The following is a 24227-nucleotide window of genomic DNA, read 5'->3' on the forward strand; positions in this document are numbered from 1 at the left end:
TCTCTTTCCTGTAAAATTAGTGGCTGGGAGTCAAAAAGATGTGAGGTCAATTGTCTTTCCTTGACCATTAAATAGATATTTACATTGAGCTAGCTAGGAGGTAGCATTGTTTGTCCATAGTATATCTTACCATAGGTTATTAAGATATGAGGAAAACAACAGTAGTCAATATTTCAAAGCTTTACTCAAAATACACATTGCATTCCTAGAATAATATAATAAAGAGTAGGCTTCTTCCGTCTGGTTTGGGTAGTTTATCAAATTAGCCACTATGTGTGGCTAGTACCTATGTGATCTGGTACAAGTTGCTTTAACCTTTTGAATCACATTTTTTCATATATAAAATGGGACACTTGTCATAAAGAATTGTTGAGATAATTTGGATAGAAGAAGTTATGTAAAATGTCTGGCATTAATGAGAAAGGATACTCTCAGTGATTCATAGGAAAACATAAATTGGGCTAATCACTTTGTAACCCAAATTGTCATTATGTGCATTTTACTACAATGCAAAATGCACATATCCTTTGACAAATACATTTCTCAGTGTGTAACTATGAGAAATACTAAAACATACATACAAAATAATAGATATATATAGGGATAGATAGATACTCGCAGAAGCACAAATGAATCAGAGGGAACGACATTTAAATGTATCAATAGTCTTTTCTCCTTTGAGATTCTTTTTAACTGACTTTTTCCTCATACACATCCATTGATTTTTGGAGTGCTTTAGGATTATTACAGCAAGAAAATAAGAGAAAGAAAATGTCTTCTAATGTACCAAGGATACTTTTCGGCAAACAACAGTTCTAAAACTTAAGGTTTATCTAAGGAGAGAGGATTTTTTAATCCTTAAACTGCTATTTATTTATCATGACCCAGCCTAGAGGATTCAGATTATATAGCATTCTTTTATATCACGGAGAGAACAACCATTCCTATTATTATTGTGGGGCATTGAGGCGATCGTAAGCAGAAGGCAGGCAATGTGGCACAAAGGAAGGGGATAGCCCGAAGGCCACCACTGCTAGGCAGAGAGATGGTAGGAAAAAGAATGGAAACCTATGGTGGAGGTCAGGATTTCCACTCTCACTCCTAGCATCCAAACAAAGACCACTCTTCAGAGAAGTAAAGGAGTAATGAACAGAAAAGACAGCAGCAAGTTAACGGATACAGGGTCTGGAAGCTGGGAACCCAGAATCACCCAAGTCCTCTTTGGGGCAACACAGAAGTTCTGAGAGTACCAGAGAAATTAAGAGACCAGGGATCAAGACAAAAAGATCACTGAAGATAGATTGTTTCAGACAACCAGAAAATGGCTAAACCAATATCATCCCAAAGAACAAATGAAACATGACATCACACCAGAGACCAACACAAAGAACAGACCAGACCAGCCCCTCTGCAGTCATCAGGGAGGGTCTAAGTCACCACGTCAATGTGGTCACACCTTTCCCTTCCCCAGCACCAAATCACATATGCTAAATAACCAATGTCACTTTGAAGAGGAATGGGGAACCAATGGAATTACCTAAAAGGCCTATTTGAATTATAGAATGGGCCCAAGAAAAAACTTACCACATTGGACCAAAAGTTTTTAGTGGATGAAATAGACCAAATTAGTTGTTTTTTAAAAAAATCTACATATTCTTTGCACTTTTAAGCCTATGTAAATCCAAACTTTGCCTCAAAGTGATCAATAGAGATATGAGTAAACAAAATATAGAATGCCAGTTGTGTGTAATATTTTACAGCAGCTTACAAGATTAAACCAGGGAGTAAGAACAAATACTGACACAGCTTTTACTGTAAGGTAGGTTCTACCTGGGCTGCTTTATGGGTATTACATCAACCTCCAGTAACCACACAAAACAAGTTCTGCTCCTATTCTCATTTGACATATAAGGAAACTGAGGCATGAAAGTTCACTTCTCAAGGCTCCTCGTCCACAATAATTAGTGATGAAAATTAGATGGAAAGCATGCTAATGAGTGAGAAAAACAATTTCAGGAAAATATACACAAATAACCTTAATAAAATACACACTTTTACAAGTTATCACTCCGCATTTTTATTTGCAAATATCTATTAAAAAGTCTCAATGTATATTATAAAGTTAGTAATAATATTCTTCTCCAGTAGTGAAAAGGGTTTTTAAATAAGGACATTGTTAGCCTTAACCCTAGTGTTTCAATTTTTCACTTTGAGGACTGACCAATGTTGCTCTTATTGCTAAAACTTGAGAAAATATATGATGCTAAAATTGGTGGCCTAAAAATATGTCGATATGTAATTTTTAATTTTCTACTTTATCTCCAGTATATTTATATTATAGAAGTTATTAAAAATACAAGTAAATATACAGGATAAAGTTGAAAGTAAGTTGCACTGCATTGTCCTGCCATCCCCACTGGATGACGTAGGACTCATTTTTAATTATGGAATAGTAAATAAACAGAGATCAATGCCATTCCCTCAAGAACACCAACACAAACAAAAAATGTTACTGTAGATGGCATAGTTCCTATTAAAAATAAAAGAAAGGGAAGCAAATTATTGAAATTTAAATGCCTAAAGGTGCATCATTTTAATAACAATATATTTGGCTATTATAAAATTCAGTTTTTCTGATTTCTCTTAAAGACCAAACTCTCTTTCTGGTGTATATTATACAATCTGTAAAATTATCAAAGTGGAACATTTCAATTGCAGCATTATTATGCATATACATGGATGAAATTGAAATGACTGAGGATATCAGGTTTTATTGTTATAGGAAATGTAGAACCTCATGAAATTTATAATGTCATTTTAAACTTAAATAACATTGGGGCGAGATAGGAAATCTGAAAATGGCACCTTATTAAAATAATTTCATTATACAATTGTGTAATCTCTATGCCTGTTTCAAATCCTGACAAAAATGGCTACATAGAGAAAATAATGAATGATGCCACACCCTCCCCTAGGCCAGAATGATCAAAAAATCATATTACATGGAAAAAGAATCCATTGTTCATTAACAGAAAAAATACAATTAACTAAGAGTTATATATTTATGCTTTAGCATTGGACCTGACGTAGACAGTACACACACAGTTAGTATTATACATAGCCATAGCTTTATCTAATAGAGCATTAATCTTTCAGCCTGAAAAGATTAGTAGTACTGGGGGTTGGGTAAGAAGTGTGGAAGAGGAAGCAGCAGGTGTTTTGTAGAAAATAAACTGCCTTAGTCTCTGGGCAAGGCCAGATTAAACACATGTGCATCATCTATCAACAGTACTAGGTGAATCATACCACTGCTGATCCTAATATAATCACTGCTGTTTCATAATTTCCATATAAAATGGCACACTGTTTAGGGAAATGTGGCAGCTTACTACAAATTGGTTGTATAAGGCATCCACTTTGGAATCAGGATGTCATATTTGATTAAGACTGCAACTGAACAGTAGCTGAACAGTTCTGTTACAATACTTAGTGAATGCTTGGATGTGTCAGCACTTAGTACTTCAGAGGCCTGTTGTGGCAGGTGTTCTGTGTGTTATTTATGTGTGGCAGATATACCACTGGAAGAGAATGGCATATCCATGCTAGAGTGAACTCACCATTCTGGACAGTCTTTACCTATCACTCCAGCCAGACCAATCTAGGGAACTGTCAGTTCTCGAAAGTACACAGCAAATGCAAAAGAAAACAAAGAAAATTTTTCACATGGAAAGAGTCCCATCTATTCCAATTGCTTTCTTCCCTTCCCTTAACACAAGCCCTTCTCATCACTCATTGGTTTGAAAATTAACCCTTTAGCTATGTTCTATAACTGAACCTGGTGTTGATTTGAGGAAATAAAAATCCAAAACTGATAATTCATCTTTAGATAATACATAATACACCTCTGTAGCTTATCAGCATTTCAAAGTACAAAAACTGAACAAATTCCTATTAAGATGCTTCTGGTATCATTAAGGAGGGGAATGGTGAACTTTATATCTTTCCGAGCTTCTGGTGTGTTCATGAATATGTTATAAGTTTCTCACAGTCTTTCAATTGCTTATATTTCTACCATGAAGCAGTGAAATTGGGGTGAGGACTTTTGCTTTTTAGGTTTGTTTATCTTCGAATATTTAGCTTTTGTTTAAGAAGTAACCTGAAAATTATTCGAGATTTCCACCCAACAATTTGTTCTGCATTCTTTCTCCTTTACTCTCATTTCCCTCTTAATAGACAAAAGATCAGGCAAATTAATTAGTTCTCTATAAAAATATTATGGCAGTAGGTGCCTCAGTTGATATTTACAGGTCGTAATATTCCTTTGAAGTCCTACTTGCTCATTATGGATTGCCACTCTTCCAGGCTTACAGCTAAAGAAATATCTAACCAATACTTAAATCAGAACATGTATATTTTCAAAAGTACACAGAAAAGACTTTGAGATTATTAGTACTAGTGAAATGATGTTCTTTCACATTTAAAATGTGTGTAGCTTTTTTTCCTTTCTTTCTTTTTTTGGTACCAGGGATTGAACTCTGGACCTTGCGCTTGTGAGGCAGGCAACAGAACCGCTGAGCTAAATCCCCAGCCCAAAATGTGTAGTTTTAAAAACTGAATACATGTGAAATCTTTTTGTGAGTGCGTAATATCCATTTAGTGCATTCAAGATGGATTTGGCCAAAGTATACATAAATCTGAAATAGACGAGCACTAGAGATAGGAATGTAATGTCAACAGACCTTTTTTGACCTGGCGATTCAATGCCCCCACTTTGTCACTCACTAGCTGAGTGAACCTGGATGCACTCTCTCCAAATTAGTTTTCTCATCTGAAAGATGAAGCGCATAAGAGCACCTCCCTTGTGGTTAGTTATCACTGCAGACGGGCTTCCGAGGGCCAGGAATCTGACATTAGGAACAGGGTTAAGCTGCTTCACCTTACCCAACAATGCATAGGTTTCAATATCATCAATGGGTGGAGAAGGAAAAGGGAAGAAATGATTTAACTGTTTGAAATAAAAGGAAATCTTATAGCTGAGATCATATTTTTTGAAATATTAACTGATGAATTTTCTTCCCCATGAGTTCCTACCCTACTCACTGAATCAGACAACAGCATTCTTTATTATTTCCTGGAGAGGGTAAATATAACAGAGAACCTCATTGTCATTTCTCTGCTTTGATTTTCAAACCTGGCTTTTTCAAGGCAGTAGCTGAGACAAAAGTAGGGAAAGCAAGGCTTTCAGGTACTATAAGAAGGTGGATTTGTAGGTTCCACAGAGCCAGAGCTTAAATGACTCAGCATGGTATTTATAGGATAAAACTTGAAGCAAGGATAAAACAGGATATTTTTTTTCAACGCTGAAAGATACATAAAAGCTTTCAAGAAGGTGGGTAGAAGCCAGCCTCCATAAGAAGCAAGCCTCCATAAGAAACATTAAGTACATTGTAGCATGCCTGCTGCTCTCTACCCACTTACAATTCCACTATGAAAATCTCAGATTTGAAAATCAGGTAAAAGCCCTGGACCAGGGATGCTAATGCTTTGTTTCTCAACCATGACCAGGAAATAATGCAGGCTCTTAGGAAAGCCACACTTTCAGTATTGAACCAAAACAATGTGACGTGAGGGTCACCATGATAGCTGGGGAAGGTTCTAGGCAGATGAGGCAGAGAAAGCCTGCTATAGTTCAAGCATTTACCTGTTGGATAGAAAGTAGTTCTCAAGCATGCGCTGAAGAAAAACATGGAAGCACTCAGGGCCCGTTCCCTACAGACAGCCAAAGTTAGGGCATGAGATGTCATCCGGACATCCTGCTCAAAGACCTAGCCAGGTGCACACACATCACAGGCAGCAGATGCTGTCCACTGGGCCCAAGGACTACAAGAGAACTGTCATGATTCAATGAAGTCAACAAGACCCAGGGAAGACCCAGGGGAAAGGGACACTCCTGTCCCATTGCCAAGATGATGTATAAGCCTCCCAGGAACTTAGATACTAAACCAAAAAGGAGGCAAGGGAAAGAACTTAGAATGCAGCTGAATAAACCAGAAGTAACTAAATAAATTGAAGTGACAAGAGTAACTGTTTTCATCCAACTGAGCAAGTAAGAGTTTTCCTTAAGTTAAACTTAGTAACAGAGAAATAGTTTCTCTTCTTTATCCCTGAGTGATGGTTGTAAATTTTAAACCCACTATGATGTCTTACCAATTATATATTTCCATATCAAGCAGATCCAATGAGACCTCTTGTAAAGTTTCTCCCTATTCCTTCCAAGACACTTTCAAGTTATGAAAAGCATGCAATTCAGGCTATAAAAAAGTCAATAGTGGACAGAGTAGAACAATCCTGGAAATGTACAAATCTGGCCCCCAGCCAGGTAGAAGTAATGATTTGGGGTAGTTGTTACAAGAATGGACATACGATTATCCATTAAGAATGAATTTGCATTCAGCAGAAGAAGGATGAAATGATTAATATAGTCCCTCCTCTTCCAAAGGTACCCTTCATCCCCTTCCCAGCACCAGTGAAAATAGTCCTGAAGGGAGCAGAGTATCCATTGATCTTGCAGGGCTCACTGCTGCCTGAGCAACATATACATCCATGGGCAGCCCCTCCGCAAGCAGTCTCTTTGCCGTTGAAACATTGCTTATTTCCCCACAGGGTATCCTGCCGCTTCTTTTAAGAAGTTACATGAGGGCCGGGGATTTAGCTCAGTGGTTTCACTGCCTGCTGCGCAAGCGCAAGGACCCGAGTTCGATCCCTGGTACCAAAAAAAAAAGAAGCTACATGACAGCGGCAACAGCAGTAGCAGTAGAATGCTAACACATCAGAACATGTGGCGGGAACATACACCATGGCTCTGTCACTCAAATTACTTTGACTAATCAAGGAGCAGCCAGAAAAAGACAGCCAAGGACACCAGCTTGATTAAACAGTTCACTCTCAGATTAAACCAGGCAGGTTAGTTCTAGAAGTAAGTTACCCTGTTCCACAATGGCTTTCCTCTGAAGAAAAGAAGAATGAAGGACCATTTTTCTTTCAGAGTGTTTGTTAATAGTCATTTAATCACTTTCCCTAAGTAGGCATACTCTCCGTGCGTGATTCCTGTTTCCCTCTAGAAACTGATGTAAAGACCAACCATCCAAGAAGCCCCTAAGTTGCAAGCTAAAAAAAAATCAACGTGATTAGTTTGCAGAAAATATCTGATTTCTTTTCTATTATTATTTTGGAGAGCCTGTTACCAAGGCTTCCAGCTCTGTGAATCTAGGTACACAGGGCTTCCACTGGTTCTCGCGTGTCTTAGGAAACTTGATTGGGAAGGTTGTGGCTGAGAGCACAGACTAGGGAGCTCAAATATCTGGTCCCTAACCTGGCCTCACCATCCACTGTTGTGCCCAGATTGCGAAATCCCAAGGACCACCAGGAGGCCGTTTCCGATGTAAGCACACGAGGGTCGTTTATTCAAGCTCAAGCAGGGACTCTCAATTGTCACTGACACAGCGGATCGAGATTGAGAGCCCCGAGTTCCAAATTAGCAGGGTTTTTATTGAGAATACAACAAGCTTTGGTCATTAGCAGCCATATGATTGGCTAATATTTAGCAAGTATGAAGTGTAGAATTTTGATTGGCTAGGCTCGTTGGGGGTTGGAGGGGATTACGTATAGGTTTTTACAAGAAGAATGGGGACAAAGGTTAGTGGTCTACTGTCACGTACCGATGGTCAGCAGACATCCTGACTAATGGCCATGACCACCCTGTGTGGACAGTCAGCACGTTAACAGATTGTCCTATAGATAGTGGGCCCGGGACATTTGTTTCTAGGGCAAACAGATGGCTGAGTAATAAATTTAGGAATCCCGAGTTGTGGATTACGTCCTTTGTCCCAGTTCAAGCACAAATTTGAGAGAACAAAGGGGACTGCTCCAAAATGGAGTCATTCTGGTCCCACACCACTAAATGTGGGAGCTTGAGAAACTTGTATCTGTGCTGTGTGTGCAGCAGTTTCTCATTTGTATGATTGGAATAATGACATTGCCTATGATTTAGGATTGTAGTGAAGATTAAATGAGTGATTTCTAGACAGAGTACTTACAACAGTGTCTAATTATAATAAGGCCCATGGAAGTATTAGCTACTATTTGAGGTGGTTGTTCTTGCAATCTCAAGAACCTTTTTTCATAAAAACCAAAAGCCCTGTCTACGGCCTCAGTTCTTCTCTAAGCTCATAATCTCCATCCATATGGGAAAGCATGAGGAAGCCCATGATACACCTCATCAGAGTGACAGCTCCCTATTCTCTATGGTCACGCAGCTCTGCCAAGAAATTTTATTCCTGAAAAGTTGTCTTTCTTCTCCTCCCATTGCTCTTCCTTGCCTTTCTCAACTTAATTGGCCACTAACTTTCACAGATTGCCTCCATTAGCACATAAGTAAAAGATTATTTCTTGCCCAAAGACCTACTTAATCAAGGAAATCTAGTCAACCACAGACAATGGAAACTTGAAAACTGAGTACTGTGTCCTATCAAAAAAAATTCTCCCATTTGGACTGTGAATCAGCACCCAATCAGGGTACTAAAACTGTTTACAGATATAAAGCACCATGAATAGGAACTTTTTTGGATTAGTTTTTGTTTTTTATTAGTAGTACATGTTTGCAATACATAATGAGTATTTATTGTGGGACACTGGTACATATAAGTACCACATTTAATCCTTCTTATTTCCCCTTCTCCTCCCTTCTGTCTTCCCTGTCCCCTTTTCCTCCATCTGTAGATCCTCTTTCCATTTGCAAAATGTCTACCTTCCTGTTTCCTATCATCTTTTATTTTGCTCTTTAAACTACTAATACTTTGGATTTCTCATATAAGTGAAACCATGCAATATGTACTTTCTGTTCTAGTTTATTTCACTTAGCATTATTGTCATGAGGTGCATTCATTTTCCTACAAATGACTCAAATTTATCCTTCATTATGGCTGAGTAGAACTCCATTCTGCATAAAAACCACATTCTCTTTATCCATTTATCTGTTGAAGGTTATATATGCCATTCCCAAGATTCAGCTATTGTGAGTTGTGTCACTGTGAACATGGGTATGCATATATCAATGTAAAATGATTTCTTTAACTCCTTGAGGGAAGATATCTAGAAGGGGAATTAGCTGAGACAAAGGGAATTTCTAATTTCTAGTTTTGAGGAATCTCCATCTAATTTTCATAGTGGTTGTACTAATTTACATTCCCAGAAAAGATGTAAATTGTTCCTTTTTTCTTCACAAACTCACCAGCATTTATTTCTTGGTGTGTGTGTGTGTGTGTGTGTGTGTGTGTGTGTGTGTGTTCATGATGATAGCCATTCTTCCTGGAGTATGATAAAATCTCAGTGTTGTTTTGATTCGCATTTCTCTAGTGGCCAAAGGTGCTGAACATTTTTTCATGTACTTCTTGGCCATTCATACTTCTGAAAAGTGTCTTTTGGTTTCAACTGCCCATTTTTTTATTGGGTCTTTTATTTTGAGGATTCTAATTTTTTTTTAGTTCTTTATATATTCTAGATACCAGTACCCTGTTCAAGGGATAGCTGGGAAAAATTCATTTTCATTGTGTAGGTTGACTTTTCACTCTATTGCTTACTTCTTTTGTGGTGCAAAAGTTTTATAATTCAATATAATTCTATTTGTCGATTCTTGATGTTGTTTCGTATACAATTGGCTGCTATTCAGAAAGTTTTTGCCTATCCTTATGTTTTCAAAAGTTTTACCTATCTTTTTTTCTTCCATAAGATTCAGTGTTTCTGTTTTAATATCTAGGTCTTTGTTGCCTTTTTATTTTATTTTAGTGCACAGTGAGAAATATGGGTCTAGATTCAATCTTGTGCGTGTGGATAATGAGTTTTCCCAGTATCATTTGTTAAAGAGGCTGTCTCTTTCCTCCTATATGTTTTTGGTCCTGTTGTCAAAGATCAGAAGACTGCATGGGCCAGGAATTGTTTCTGCATCCTCTATTCTTTTTTTTTTTTTTTTTTTTTTTTGCGGTACCCAGGATTGAACTCAGGATCTTGAGCTTGCAAGACAGGCACAGTGCCACTGAGCTAAATTCCCATACCTGCATCCTCTATTCTGAGGAATACTTTTTATAGCATTTAATTCATTGGAAAACAAGTATATTAGTTTAGAAAGAATTCTTTTAAATAAACTTTTAAATAAATAATTTCAAACTAACAAGCAATTTAATTCAACAGAAGAATTCAAAGCTGTGAATATCAGAAAATATACCACTAAATTGAAATCTAAAGCATTTGATTGTCTTTCTTGAGTTAGAAAACTTCAACATAAAGACCCAGACATACCTAATAACTTTTGCTTATTATCCACAAAGTTTTCCTTTCCTGTCACTACTATAAACAGGAAAAGAAAAAATCTATATCTCCATAAGATATGCGTATGATTACTTTAAAACAAGAAAGTAATTCAGAATTTAGGACTGCTAAGTACAAAGCCTTTCATTTAGCATTTCATCAAATTCTCTCTCCAACCTTCAGAACAATTAAATCTAAGGCTTTCCAAACAACATATTTCCCATCTAAATGACTCCAAGGTCAAAGACTAATTAGCCTTTACTTTTGAAATTTGGCAATGACACAGACCCTCTTGCCTCATTTTAAAGTTTGGATCTGTCGTATAACCCTTCAAAATTATTTAAACACTCTCTAAAATGCCTCATAATTGTTTTTGACCTAGGCAAAATTAATGAAATGCTTAAACTTTCACCCTAGGAGACCTAAATAAAAATCACAATGCAGAAATATAGAGTTAATCAGAGAGTCTAAAAATAAGAACCAAGATATATCATGTAAAGGTACAAATTCCCGATGAAAGTTATCATATTGTATACCTAAAATGTATCAATAAACTTAATAAATTTTTTAAAATCCTATCAACTAAAACAAATAATGATATCAAAGAACTCTGGAATTTTCAGAGTTAACCAAACTCTTACATTCTTATAAGGTATTATATGAAGTGATCAGAAAACCTTAGTCCCACTAGCCTAGGGACTTTGAGCTGCTAATTTAATGTGCAAGTGCACATTTTTCCAGAAAATAATAGGAAAAATTATATTTTGGTGTCCACCTCAATAAGAATAATGCAGTCTAGGAAGTCATGTAAGCTCTGTGAATAGAAAAATATGGCATGACTGTCCATTTGTACTTAAAACTTCATATTCAGGGCACCTTACAACATAGCTGGAGTTTCACATCATATTGAAATCAAGTAACAATCTTGTTCCCAAATTCTTTTTGGTGGTGAATTATAAAAAACATAAGCAAATAGCCTGTTCGAAGTGAATTTTGCTATAACCTCCTCCACATAAACCATCTTTTTTATTCTGTAGCTCAAAGTTCTCTAATCTTCTTTATCTTTTTTTTTTCCAGGTTACTTTTTTTGTTTCTTTTTCTTTCCTTTTTTTTTTTTTTTTTTTTTTTTTTGCAGTACTGGGGATCGAACTCAGGACCTTGCACTTGCAAGGCAGTGTGGTGCCACTGAGCTAAATCCCTGGCCCTCTTCTTTATCTTTTCTCATTGGTTAGGCCAAGTGAGACAGAGCTTGTAGACATAATCTTCTCAAATCTGAACAAATACTTCAATGCAGAGCTTTGGGTCGGATTGCCTCATTAAAATGTTCCCAATTGATTATTTTTATTATTCACTTTTTTAGTAGGTATGGAATGATAAGTACTCAAGAAATAGAAATCCTAAAATAACTAGTAAATCACTTGACAATTGAGAGACCATTACACGATGCTAAATAGAAACCACAGGAGGGGACAGATGGAAAAAGAGTGCTGTTCAAAATTACAAACTGATCTGTTCTGCAGACTTCATACTTTTTTTCCTAGTGTTTGCAAGTGATGGCTGAAATTGATTCCTCAGGGTTTCAGCCCCAAGGCCACGATCTTTCAACTTCCAGGCTCCTTCTGTAATCATTTTTCCTATGTCACAAACCAGTGATTTTCACTCATGTCCCAGAGTTTCCAGGTCTTATGGTGACATATAAGTTTGTAGAACAATATTAATAGTTATGTTTCAAAATACTTATACAGGTCTTAAATAAGAATATTTTTAAAAAGCTTTATCTCTCACGAACATTGTCTTGATACTAACAATGGCAGTTATTGTGCAAGCTTTTGTGCATAACTGCAAGGAATCATTTGTTGGAAATGCAGACTCTTGGAGACACACGTTAGCTTTACTGACTCTAAACTGCTGCAGTTACAATTTGGGATCTCTATTTTTAACAAGTTTCACAGCTGATTCTGCTGTAAGGTGGTTGTTAACTGCGTATTCAACAGAAGCAGAGTGTGAACGGAGTTGGAGTATAAACACACAGAAGCAGTCCTTGTGGCAAAGATTCTTTGCTCGACCAACCATTAATCAGGCTTTTGATTCTTCTCCTAGGTCCATCTGACCACTTGTTTGTGCTCAAAGAATCCTGCTAAATCAGTTCAGCAATTCCCTATCCCTGATATCCTCAGCCTTTTGATCGCCGATGAGGTTCCTTGTTCTCCACCATTCCCCAGATGTCTGATCATCCTGGCCTGTCTTCAGAAAGAACTGTGTCAGATCATTTTAGCCAGAGCTTCCCCTTCCCCTAATGTTCCTTCTTATTAATTTTACAGACACTCACCCTCAAACTGCTCCTTAGCTATAAATTTCCACTTGCCCAAGCTATATTTGGAGTTGAGCCCAATCTCTCTCTTCCACTACAAGACTTCTTTATTGTGCTTTAACAAATACCATTGAGTCATTTTTTTTCTTTAACATGATGCTGTAGCCAGTTTCTGGAACTTGGTTCAACAGGTGGCTTTACCACTGTCACTCATAATTACTACCGTTGGTTAAACTATATAATCTTCCTCATATTCAGCTTCCTCATTTGAGAAGTAAAAATAGTCATAGCACCTCAAAGCATTGTTTTATGGATAAAAATATTCTTCTGAAAATATACTTCTGAAAATACTCAATAAAAGATAGCTACTGTGATTTAGCTGCCCTCTAATTGAACACTCCAGATGACAAACTAGAACAAAAAATTACTTTGTGTGTATACCCTGTATAAACAAAATATGAGTATCTCAGAAATAAGGCAATTGTGTTTTTTTTTAAAAAATGTAAATTTTGAAGTTAATGCAAATTCTGAATGCAAATGTTAAAGCCACCACTTATTTAAGGAAATTAATTAACATTTATGTCACTTTGTCACCTCCTTTGCAAAACCAGCCTATGAGTACCTGTACATACAAAATGGTCAGTAAATTACTATGTAATACTCAACAGTTTTGCTCTAATTGCAACAGAAGAACATGGATTTGATGGGAAAGAGTGAATAATTTTATTTTATAGGTGAGAATAGAAGAAAAATGTAAATTACTTAACTTAGGATAAATGAAATTTTAGAAAAATAAATGGTCACCATTTTCCACAAATATGTCCCCATATCAGAAGGCTTTTGTCTATTTAAGAATCCAATCTACTGATCAAAAATTGTATTACACTTAATAACATAATAATAATAACATTTTGTACATGGATTTGACCACTTTTGCCCAACTTTTAGTTAAGTCACCTCATGCCTTTATACAGGTCACTAAATTGCCTTCCTGTCAAGGGAAATGATTATAACATAGTAAGCATTTTCAATATATAACAGTATTGCACTTTTCATAAAATGTTTAAAGTCTACTAGTTAAAATCAGAGATTTAAGTTGACTAAATTTTACTTTAAATATATAAGAAGAGAAGACTTAGCTGGTGACAAGATCTGAAAATCCTTTTGACTGCAAATGTCCAGCATTACATTGTGTGTATATCTCAAGCTGGAATAAAATAGAATTGGACTGACATGAAGCAATGAATGGGCAACAAAATGGGGACAGAATAACTGCAGTTAGGAAGGAGCCAAATAGAATCTATGTTTATTCATCGCATCCACCTCCACAGCACTGTCACTTATTATCGGGATGTCTGACCTAGTTTCTACTTCCGATGTGAGGAAAGATTCTGTGTCTTGCTGCAGTTAGATACATTGATTAAGCAGTGAAGAGTAAGCAAAGATATTCTAGGATGCTATCTTCCCAGAATGCTTTGTTTGTGCTTTGGCCAGAGTCAAAGGAAAACTCAGACAAAAGTGTACCTCTCATGGTTTTCTCTCAAGATGCCCATGATAGGGCTTAAGCAGCCGTAATGCAATAAGTTCCAAGAGAAGCAAATTTTAAAAACCTGCCCAAATTATGTAAGCATAATGGAGAAAACAATGGTGCTTAAAATAGGCATATTCTGGTAGAGCCTTTAAAATGACAAAATTTGAATTCTTTCTAGGATAAAATGGAATTTATTTGATACTCTGCTCTTTTTTTCTCTAGACTTCAATTCAATTAATGTCACAATGACTTGTTTCTGAACCTACTAAGTGCTGAACTGTAGACTGATAATCCAGGCATGGTTCTTACATTCAAGAAAATGAAAAGAGTCACAGATGTACAAAAGCAATTTCAGGGATAGTTATTCTATTCTAATAGTTGTCCTAACACCAACTTTATATTTCAATTCTATCTTCAGTATAACTACTCTTACAAATCTTAATTTAGATATCTCAAGATCAAGAGAAGTTTAAATATGCATAAAACCAAGCACATAAGAATCTCCTCTTGGGCTGGGGATATAGCTTGGTGGCATCGCACCTGCCTAGCAAGTGCAAAGTCCTGAGTTCAATCCCTGGTACCAGGGGGAAAAAAATCTCCTTTCTAAAAATTATTGTAAATTTTTAAAAAAACATTCTACAGTCCAAATTTACTTGGGGCACTACAATCTTCCCAATTACTCAATGCCATCAAAGCTATTTGTTTCTTTCTTCATCTGTTTGTTTCTCATTAAATATTCAGTTATCATGTCCTAACAAATTTTCCCAAAGAATTTACCCAATAAAGTGTTTTTCTCTCAATTCCTATTACTAGCTGCATCTTCTTTCAGATTCTTTTTATATTAAAGTAAAAATGATGATAGAGATCTGCCTCACCCACACCCATGAACTTGGGACTGAACCGGTTCACCACAGAAGTTGCCAGTCATTATTTTCTGCCTTTCCTGAAGCACCATTGTTTGGCTCATACTTTGCTTCTTTGAGCAACTCTGGTGTATTTCTTTTTTTTTTTTTAAGAGTAGGAAAAATTTATTGAGAGAAAGAAAGCTTCTGTCTAAGAGAGACAAAAGGGGTACTTTGGTGTATTTCTAATAAATTACCTTTTTTAAATCATTGATTTCTGTTGCTTATAACTGCAAGAACTCTAACCACTACAAAGGGAAATAAGATTGAGTTAAACAAATTAAATCAGTGGTGATGAACTTTTTAGAGCTTTCAGTGATAACAAACAGCCCACTGTAGCACACAAGGCATAGGTTTATCACCACTGAATTAAATAAAAACATAATAAGAAGAGATGGAATATCTCCCAGATCTAAAATATTGTACTAAAGCTTATTCAGTGCTCTTGACACAAACAATGTATAGTAAGAGGAAGCTAATATTGGAGCATATTTCACAAGGGACTAAAATAATGTTGTGTATGTGAAAGAGACTTTCACTGGGTCACTTAAAAACATTTTTCTTTTTTTACTGTAGTGTAAAAAGGTGTTATCTAATCACATGGCAGCCTAGATAAAATATGCCTTAAGATCTCACCTTCTTCTAGTTTTAATTATGTACTCACTAAACTGAGTATTAAGTCTCCCCATACAGCAACACAGGTGCCAGGGTGACCAGTGTTGAAGATGTAACCACTTAAAAGAAACAACTTCCATTTTAAATTAGTAGTATCTCTATGCATTTAGTTACTGTGAAAGTCTAATCATTTCTAAGCATGCCAATGAAAGCTAGATTTTGGCCAAACATGTTGCTATGGTATAGATCTAAGATGTGCCCACCAAAGTCTCATGTTCAGAGGTAGGGCCTAGCCAGAAGAAGCAAGTAGTGGGGATGTGACTTGGAAAAGTGTGTTCTTACCTGGATCCTCCCTGCTTTTTCTGCTTTCTGGCCACAAAGTAGTGGAGAGTTTTCCTGCACCCTGCCATGCTGCCATGCCATTTCTGCCTTGGAGCTAGCTAACCATGGACTGAATTCACTGACACGGTAAGCCAAAATAAATCTCTCCTCCTTTAAATTACCACATTGGCTCTCATATTTTGTCCCAGTAAAAGTGACTAATACACATGTCAAGAAATTTACTAACTACCACAAATTCATAGATAATGAATATTTCTCAGATATAACCTTCCTGTCACTGACTCTCATCCACCATGCCCATTTCACTGCATCCAATTTCAACATCTGTGGAACTGCCCATCCCCCACAAAAATCTCCTGTTCATTCATATTTTAACTTTTTTAATCTGTCAAGCATATACTAAATAATAAAATGTGATCAGTATAAAACAGAAAAAAATTATTTTATTAATGACAAATAATTATTATGTTGGTGAATGGAACAAAAACCAGTAGAAGATTGTATTAGGATATATAAAAGTGGAGCTTATCCTAGCTGGGTTGTCACAGAGCCCTTAACCGAGGAAATTATATGAAAGTTGAGACCTAAGAGATGGCCTCCTCCAAATTTACTCTGTCCAAACCATTTTCCTGCCATTACCAGATTAATATTTAACAGAATTTTCAATGTTTTTCCTATGGTCAAAATCTCTTCCTACTAAGAAAATAATTAAACTGAGGAGATTTATCTGTGTGAACCACGAAACTAGGTTATCTGTAAGGGCCCAAAGAGAACTAAAGCTTCTATGACTATTTTTCAGTGTATGTATAATGTTCCATCTTATGGGAGTCCCACAGATACTTGGATCTCCCTGCTATATTTTTATGTAAGAAAAGTTTCCAAGACATGTATAGGACTCATTCCATTTTAAGGAAAATAAACAACAACTTAGCACAGGTATTTATTTTTGTGATAGGATTTTATAAGCATAGAAAAATACAATGGTTGCCTTAAGGGAAGAAAGAAAGTAGAAAGTCACAGAAAAGAAGTAGAAAGATTGTTAAACAACTGAAAAACATTATGGTTTGATTTTAAGAGAAAAATTAAAATGAACATCTATCTATACTATATCTGCAAATCTCTAAAAATTGAAGAGTAGGTATTTTGATCTTTACCAAACAGAACTATCACAGGTAAATGACAATGCTGACTGACTAGGTGACGAAATTGTTATGAATGTTATTGTTGCTGTCTGCTTTCATTTTAATACTATGCTTGTAATTATGTTTAAATTTCTGTGATTTTTATGTGCAATTCCTATTACCCAGCTTCAAAAACTGCCTTTAATTCAGCTAAGCCCTCTCTCTTCAATCAATTTTCCACTTTCCAAATGAAACCACCAAGCATTTTTTATCAGGAACCTTCAGCTTTATGGCTTTTGTGATAAATATCAAGGTGTGGTGGCCGGGGTGGCAGAGGAGAGATAAGTGAAAAATTTCTTGATTTCTGCTTTGTGGCAGGCACTGTTTTAGGTACTTTTATTCATCAATCTAGTTAGTCCTTTCAATAATGTGAAAATAGAAACATGGTCACCTTCTCCCTTGTACAAATAAAAAAACTGTTAAGTCACTTACTCGAGCTTACTCCACAAAAGGGGTAGAGTGTCAATTTTCACACAGGACAAACTATAAAACCCTTTCTTTACTCACTAGATCTTATAACTTTCCATGTTGATCATCTATGAGTCTCTTCAATCCTACTGGTCATGTTGGACTATTGTACTTTCTGGTACAGGCAATTCTTTTCTCTCACCCAAAATCCCTTTCCCAAACTTGTATTCTCTCTTATTCTTCCTCCTTCTCCTCTGACTCCTCCTCCTTTCCCATTTTTACTTTCTTTCCCTGTCAGTTTAGAATGTACTTCTCAAACTCACCCATATTTTAAGCAAACTCTTGGTTTGCTCACTAAGACTCACCCCAGGTGTGCTCTCCTGCAAGCCACCCTAAAATGACATCTCCAGATTGACTCAAGCTTCTTCTATATTCTCATTTTGCCAATTTTTATTCTTCTATTGTGACACTTCATACTGCCACAATTACTTGCTTATTTAGCCACTCTAAATAACTAATCCTTTCCCTTCTCCATCACAATTATGAGTCATGTGAGGGAAGAAGCCATAATAAACTCTTCTTTGTCATTTAAATACCTCATACAGGACCTGGAATAGCACACAAGCTTAATAAATGCATGTCAAATGAACAGATAAATCAACTGTTCCCTAGAGTTCGGTGTGGGAATCTGGAGTAATTTAGAAAAGACATGTGAGTGAACAAGCAAACATGAACAGAACAGTGTCCCCTCTGTTCCTAGAAGACAGCAGATAAGTTAACTGTCTGAGGGAGGTTTGGCATCATAATAATTAGCTAGAGAATACAGATCCAGAGAAGTGATGTGTGCTTACACGTACTAAGTTTTGCATGCTGCACCTGTAGAAAATGAGCCCTCAGTCAGTGCTGGCCAGCTATTGTCTTTGGTGTAACACAAGATATGCAATTGTGTATACTTCAAGAATGACCCATGTAGAAAATTGGTGATGAACAGAAATACCTTGATTCTCATCCCTACCAGTAAGGGAGACCAGTCCCCAATTAAAATTAATTTCATACAAACCACAGATAGAGTTGAATTTGAGCAAATAAATTAGAAGTAAAAAAATTTGATACTTTTCACTTTACCAAGTTTGGGATGTTTGGATGACTGGGTTCCAAGCAACACAAAGCAACACTCAATAATTTAAATGATGAACAATGAAAGAGGTATTTTGCAGAAGGAACAGCCAAATAATAAGGCCTTTGGAACCTTAAGAACTACTGAAGCTCTGAGGTTCTAGGTAAGAGGAGCCAATGGCCTTGGCCAAAGCTTCTCTGAGATGAATTCAGTCCAATCATTTTCAGTTGTTTTTTGGGGGTTTTTTTACTCCACTTGAAAAAGCATCTGATTTGTTGAGTGTGGTCATGTGCCGACAAATTGGCTAAGGAACAAATTTTGGAGTAAATTCAGGGACAGTCCCAGTAAGACTACAATCAAATAAGGATGACAAGTTTCCCATAGAAATACCAAAACAGGGCACCGCAACGAGAAAATGAAGAAACATATATATAGATTCTGTAACAGCAAAATTAGCTTATCCACTACTTTATTTCCTTTTTGGTAGCAGGGATCAAACTCAGGACCTTGTGCTTACCAGGCAGGCAAAACGCCACTGAGCTAAATCCCTGGCCCCATACTTTTTCTTATAATGTTTAGAATATAAGCTCCATCAAGACAGAAAATTGTACTAGTAGTATACCTTTATCACTAGAATATTATCTAGTATGTAATAAGCATTCAATAAATATTAGTTAATTTATTACTTCTCTAAATATTGCCTTTTGGTTATACTAGTTAGATGTCTGGTACAGCCAAAAAGGAAAAGTATATATATTCGGTAAACTTTGAGTAAAAGCAAAAGTGTGGAAAAGAATCAAAACCTGAAGTAGACTCTAAATGAGAACCTGAATTGACAGAGAACCATAGGAAGGGTCCTTAAGTTTATAAAATATAAAATATAGCAGAATTCATGCAGTGACAAGGAATGGGAAAGATAGAGGGAAGAAAGTAATATTCATTGAGCGCCTACATTCTGACTGCTGTTTTGGGCATTTTTTATATGCTGTCTCATTAAAATGGTGCACAAAAACTTCAGAGAATGTTAAAAAAGTATTGACTATCACAGATCATGGACTTTACTGCATAATCAAGTGTACAACTGGCCCTTGAACAAAGGTACCCTCCACTAAGCACACATTTGATTTGCACAATGAGGCCATTGGCTCTGGAAAAGAGCAAAAGGTCAACATTGCTAGTCAGAAGAACAAGAATCTTTATAGCCCATCCCTGCCTCACTTTCAAGCACACCCACTTCAGGAACAAAATCCCAAGCACTGTATGTGGGCCAACATGAGCCTTCTCTCCAGTGTGTGTAGATACTCCAACCAGCTTACCTTCACAGGAACTGCCTTGCCCTCTAGTTTCTAAAGTGGATGGAATCCAGCTCTCTATTTTAAAATAATGCTGGTTTCAGGTAGAAAAGAAGCTGTCTCCAGATGGTTCTTTATACTGACATTTAATGTCTACAGTATCTAATTTATGCTTACTTTACAAGTGGCAGAACAGAAGCTCTGATAAGAAAGAGGGTTGCTCAATATTTCACAGCTAGTTACTCTCAGGACCAGGACTTTAACCTGGGTCTCCCATTTTCTAAATCAGTTCTTTTCTATTCCCTGGAGTTTGCTCAGATTCTATGGTAGCATTAAAGTGTCCATCACAACCTTCTCATAAGATCCTACAGACCAAAATCAGGGGTTTTGCATAAGAATTGTTAAATTTGGGGCACAATTTTTCTATTTGAGACCTCACCAACATGATTCTTTCTAATTACCTAATATGGAAATGAGGTCCTTAAATCCAAGAAGTGATCTCTGGAGATTTGTGATATGAAAACATTTCAGCCATCCCAATAGGAAAGACCCTTGGTGCCTGAGTCAATAGCACCCTCTGGTTGACAGACACAAAGGAAAGGAACAAAAACTTAATTGTTCAGAAGACTAGCAATTGTTAAGGTTTCAGTGTATCTCAGTCCCACTTTAGATTCAAAATCTGCAGAATGGAAATATAATTCCTTTTGTCTCTTTTTAAAAATTATCATATCAGTCAGATTTGTTAGTTGTACACAACAAATTCCTCTCTGGCTAATTTAAGTAGCAAAGGAATGTTTTAAAACAGTAGCATCCTTGACTATTGAAAATGTGACCCAAAATATACAAAAATGATGAACTACATTTCATCAAAATTTAAAACCAGCTCTAGTGGCTCATGTCTGAAATTCCAACACCCTGGGAAGCTGAGTAGGAAGATAAAAGCTCAAGTCCTGCTGGGCAACTTAACAAGGCCCTGTATCAAAATAAAAAATAAAAATTAAAGAAAGGGTTAGGGATATAATTCACTGTGTAGTTCAGTCCAGGTTCAATTCCTAGTACCACAAAAAAATAAGATTAGAAATCCACACTCACAAGACACTATTATGAAAGTGAAAGTAAGACAGAGACATAAATATGTGCAAATCATATTACTAGGAATATATTTGAATCTACAATAGATCAAGAACTCTTTCAAGTAAATAATAAGGAAAATAACCCAATCTGAAGTCGACACAAATATTTGTATAGCTATTTCACCAAAGAAGATAAAGTGCTAATAAATACAAGAAAAGATATTAAACATCAGTAGTCACTGAAAAAATGCAAATTAAAACCAGAATGGGTTACCATTTGATGTCTACTAGCAAAACTTTAATCAAAAAGACTGATAATAACCGATAATAAGACAGATGAAGATGCAGAGAAGTCAGAGACTTTATATATTGCTAATGTGACTATAACAAGTATGGTTGCTTTGAAATCAGTTTCCTAGTTTCTTAAAAATATAAACAAAATTTTTTTTTGGTACCGGGGATTGAACTCAGGTCCTTGTGCTTGCAAGGCAGACGGTGTAACCACTGAGCTAAATCCCCGGCCCTAAGCAAATTTATTATATTATCCAACAATTCTCCTCCAGGTATCTACTCAAAAGAAATGAAATTTTAAAAAATATGATCTCACAGACATGTTTGCATATATCCATAGAAACATTCATAATAGCCCAAAGATAGAAACAATCCAAATACCTATCAGTTGTGAATGGATAAACAAAATGTATTATATATGTACAAAGGTATACTATTGTCATAAAAAATGAGCAAACTAATGATAAATGTCATCACATGGATAAACCTTACCATCTTAACTAAAAAAATCAGATGCAGAAGGACACATATTGTCTAATTCCAGTTAGATAAAACGTCCAGAAAGTCAATTCTATTAGCCAGAATGTAAATTGTTAACTGGCTGGACTGGAGGTGGAAACAAAGATTGATCACAAAAAGACATGTGTTCTTTTGGGATTGGTAGAAATGCTTTAAAACTAAATAGTAGCCATGGTCACATAACTCTGAGAATTACTAAAAGTAGTTGAGTTGTACATCTGAATGAGTGGATAACATAGTATACAAATTACAATTTAATAAAGCTCTTTAAACAAAGGGTAGGACTTCCATTTTATTTAAGATAGCATAACTACACACCACTTTTCTATATGAAAAAAAATAATTGCTTTTCAAGACTCAGGAAAGCAGGCACCCAATGCTGAGTACCATAGACTGGATATAAATGAAGAGTGAGACTGTCCCATCTTAGTGTCTTGAAGACTTTTCAGGCCTTGGATAAGAGAGACGGTACTGAGGCAGAGTCCAGTCTGAGTTTCATAACATGAAGCCAAGATCCCAGGGAACAAAGGCAGCCAGAGGTTTTTTGTTTTTGGTTTTGGTTTTGGTTTTTTTGGTACTGGGGATCGAACTTGGGTCCTTGCGCTTGCACAGCAGGCAGCAAAACCACTGAGCAAAACCCCCAGCCCCAAGAGTTCTTAGTAGAGGATCATACCACAGTGAACTACATAGAGAGAACTTTGGAGATCTAAACAGAGTCATTCTCCAGCATTCAGCATTGCATATAAAAAGGTTATACAAAGCCAGGAACTACCTAAAAAAATTATAGGGAACACTGAGAATTAAAATCCTTATAATTCACACCATTGGACAAAGTTAGAAGAATCTTGCTTTAGCAATGGAGAATAACTACCCTCAACTAAACATTGATATTCTGTCACCTAAGAAATCACAAGAGAATGACCCGGAAAGATTAAATTGTCATCGAGTAACTTAGCTGTATCCTAGAACAAAGCTCAGGAATATTTATATAAATACAAAAATCTCTAGCACCAAATAAATCATGTCTAACATCCAATCAGAAATTATCAGGACCCCGCTGCAGACAGGCAGGTCTGCCCATGGCCTACCGAGGTCCTGAGTCACACAGAACACGCCGAATCACCCCGCTGCAGACAGGCAGCTCTGCCCATGCCCTACCTAGGTCCTGAGTCGCACAGAACACGCCGAATCACCCCGCTGCAGACAGGCAGCTCTGCCCATGCCCTACCTAGGTCCTGAGTCGCACAGAACACGCCAAATCAGCCCGCTGCAGACAGGCAGGTCTGTGCACGCCTTACTGAGGTCTTGAGTCGCACAGAAGACCCCGAATCAGCCCGCTGCAGACAGGCAGGTCTGCCCATGCCCTACCGAGGTCCCCCGTCGCGCGGAATACACGGAATCAGCCTGCTGCACACAGGAAGGTCTGTGCACGCCCTACCGAGGTCCTGAGTCGCACAGAACACACCGAATCAGCCCGCTGCAGACAGGCAGGTCTGTGCACGCCTTACTGAGGTCCTGAGTCGCTCAGAAGACACCGAATCGCCCCGCTGCAGACAGGCAGCCACCTGATTCCACACTACAAAGACACAGAGGACACCAGACCACAAGACCAAGGTACTGAGTCCCGCTGTTCCCGGCCCAGAGGGAGGGGCTTCTGAGCCACCATCCCACTGCTCCTGGTCCAGAAGAAGGGGCTTCCCGGCCACCATCCCTCTGGCTGCTCCTAGCCCACAGGAAAGGGCTTTTGGGTCACCATCCCTACCGCTGTTCCCGGCCCCTGTCCCACCTCACCCAGCTCAGAGGAGGTAATCCATGCAGGCGCTAACAGACCCCCTCCCCAGTCAAAATGAGAAAACACGTAAATAAGTCTCAAAACCAGACTTTCAGATCACCTACAGCAACCCCAAAAGGAAATGAGATGGAACCCTCTGATACTCAACCACCTGGACCCACTGAACTGGCAACAAAAGGGGATCTGGAAAAAATGAAATCAGAAATAATTTCTCAGATAACAGGAGAAATTGTGCCCCTAGTGCAAGACATGATTAATAAATCTAGAGAGGAGCTCAGGAACATGATGGAATCCCAACATAGGAAACAAATGGAATCCATAAAACAGATGCAAATGGGTTTCCAGGACATGAAAAACTCCATTGAAAGTCTACACAACAGAATGAGCCAATGTGAGGACAGAATTTCAGATATAGAAGATAAGATTGCAATTAGTGACCAGGAAAAGAAAAATTGCTTCAAAATTATAAGGGAACATGAGAAATCAATCCA

Source organism: Heterocephalus glaber, unplaced genomic scaffold (genome assembly GCF_053883595.1).
Source record: "Heterocephalus glaber isolate CG9 unplaced genomic scaffold, H.glaber_assembly_v1.0 deba00000621, whole genome shotgun sequence".
NCBI lineage: Eukaryota > Metazoa > Chordata > Mammalia > Rodentia > Bathyergidae > Heterocephalus > Heterocephalus glaber.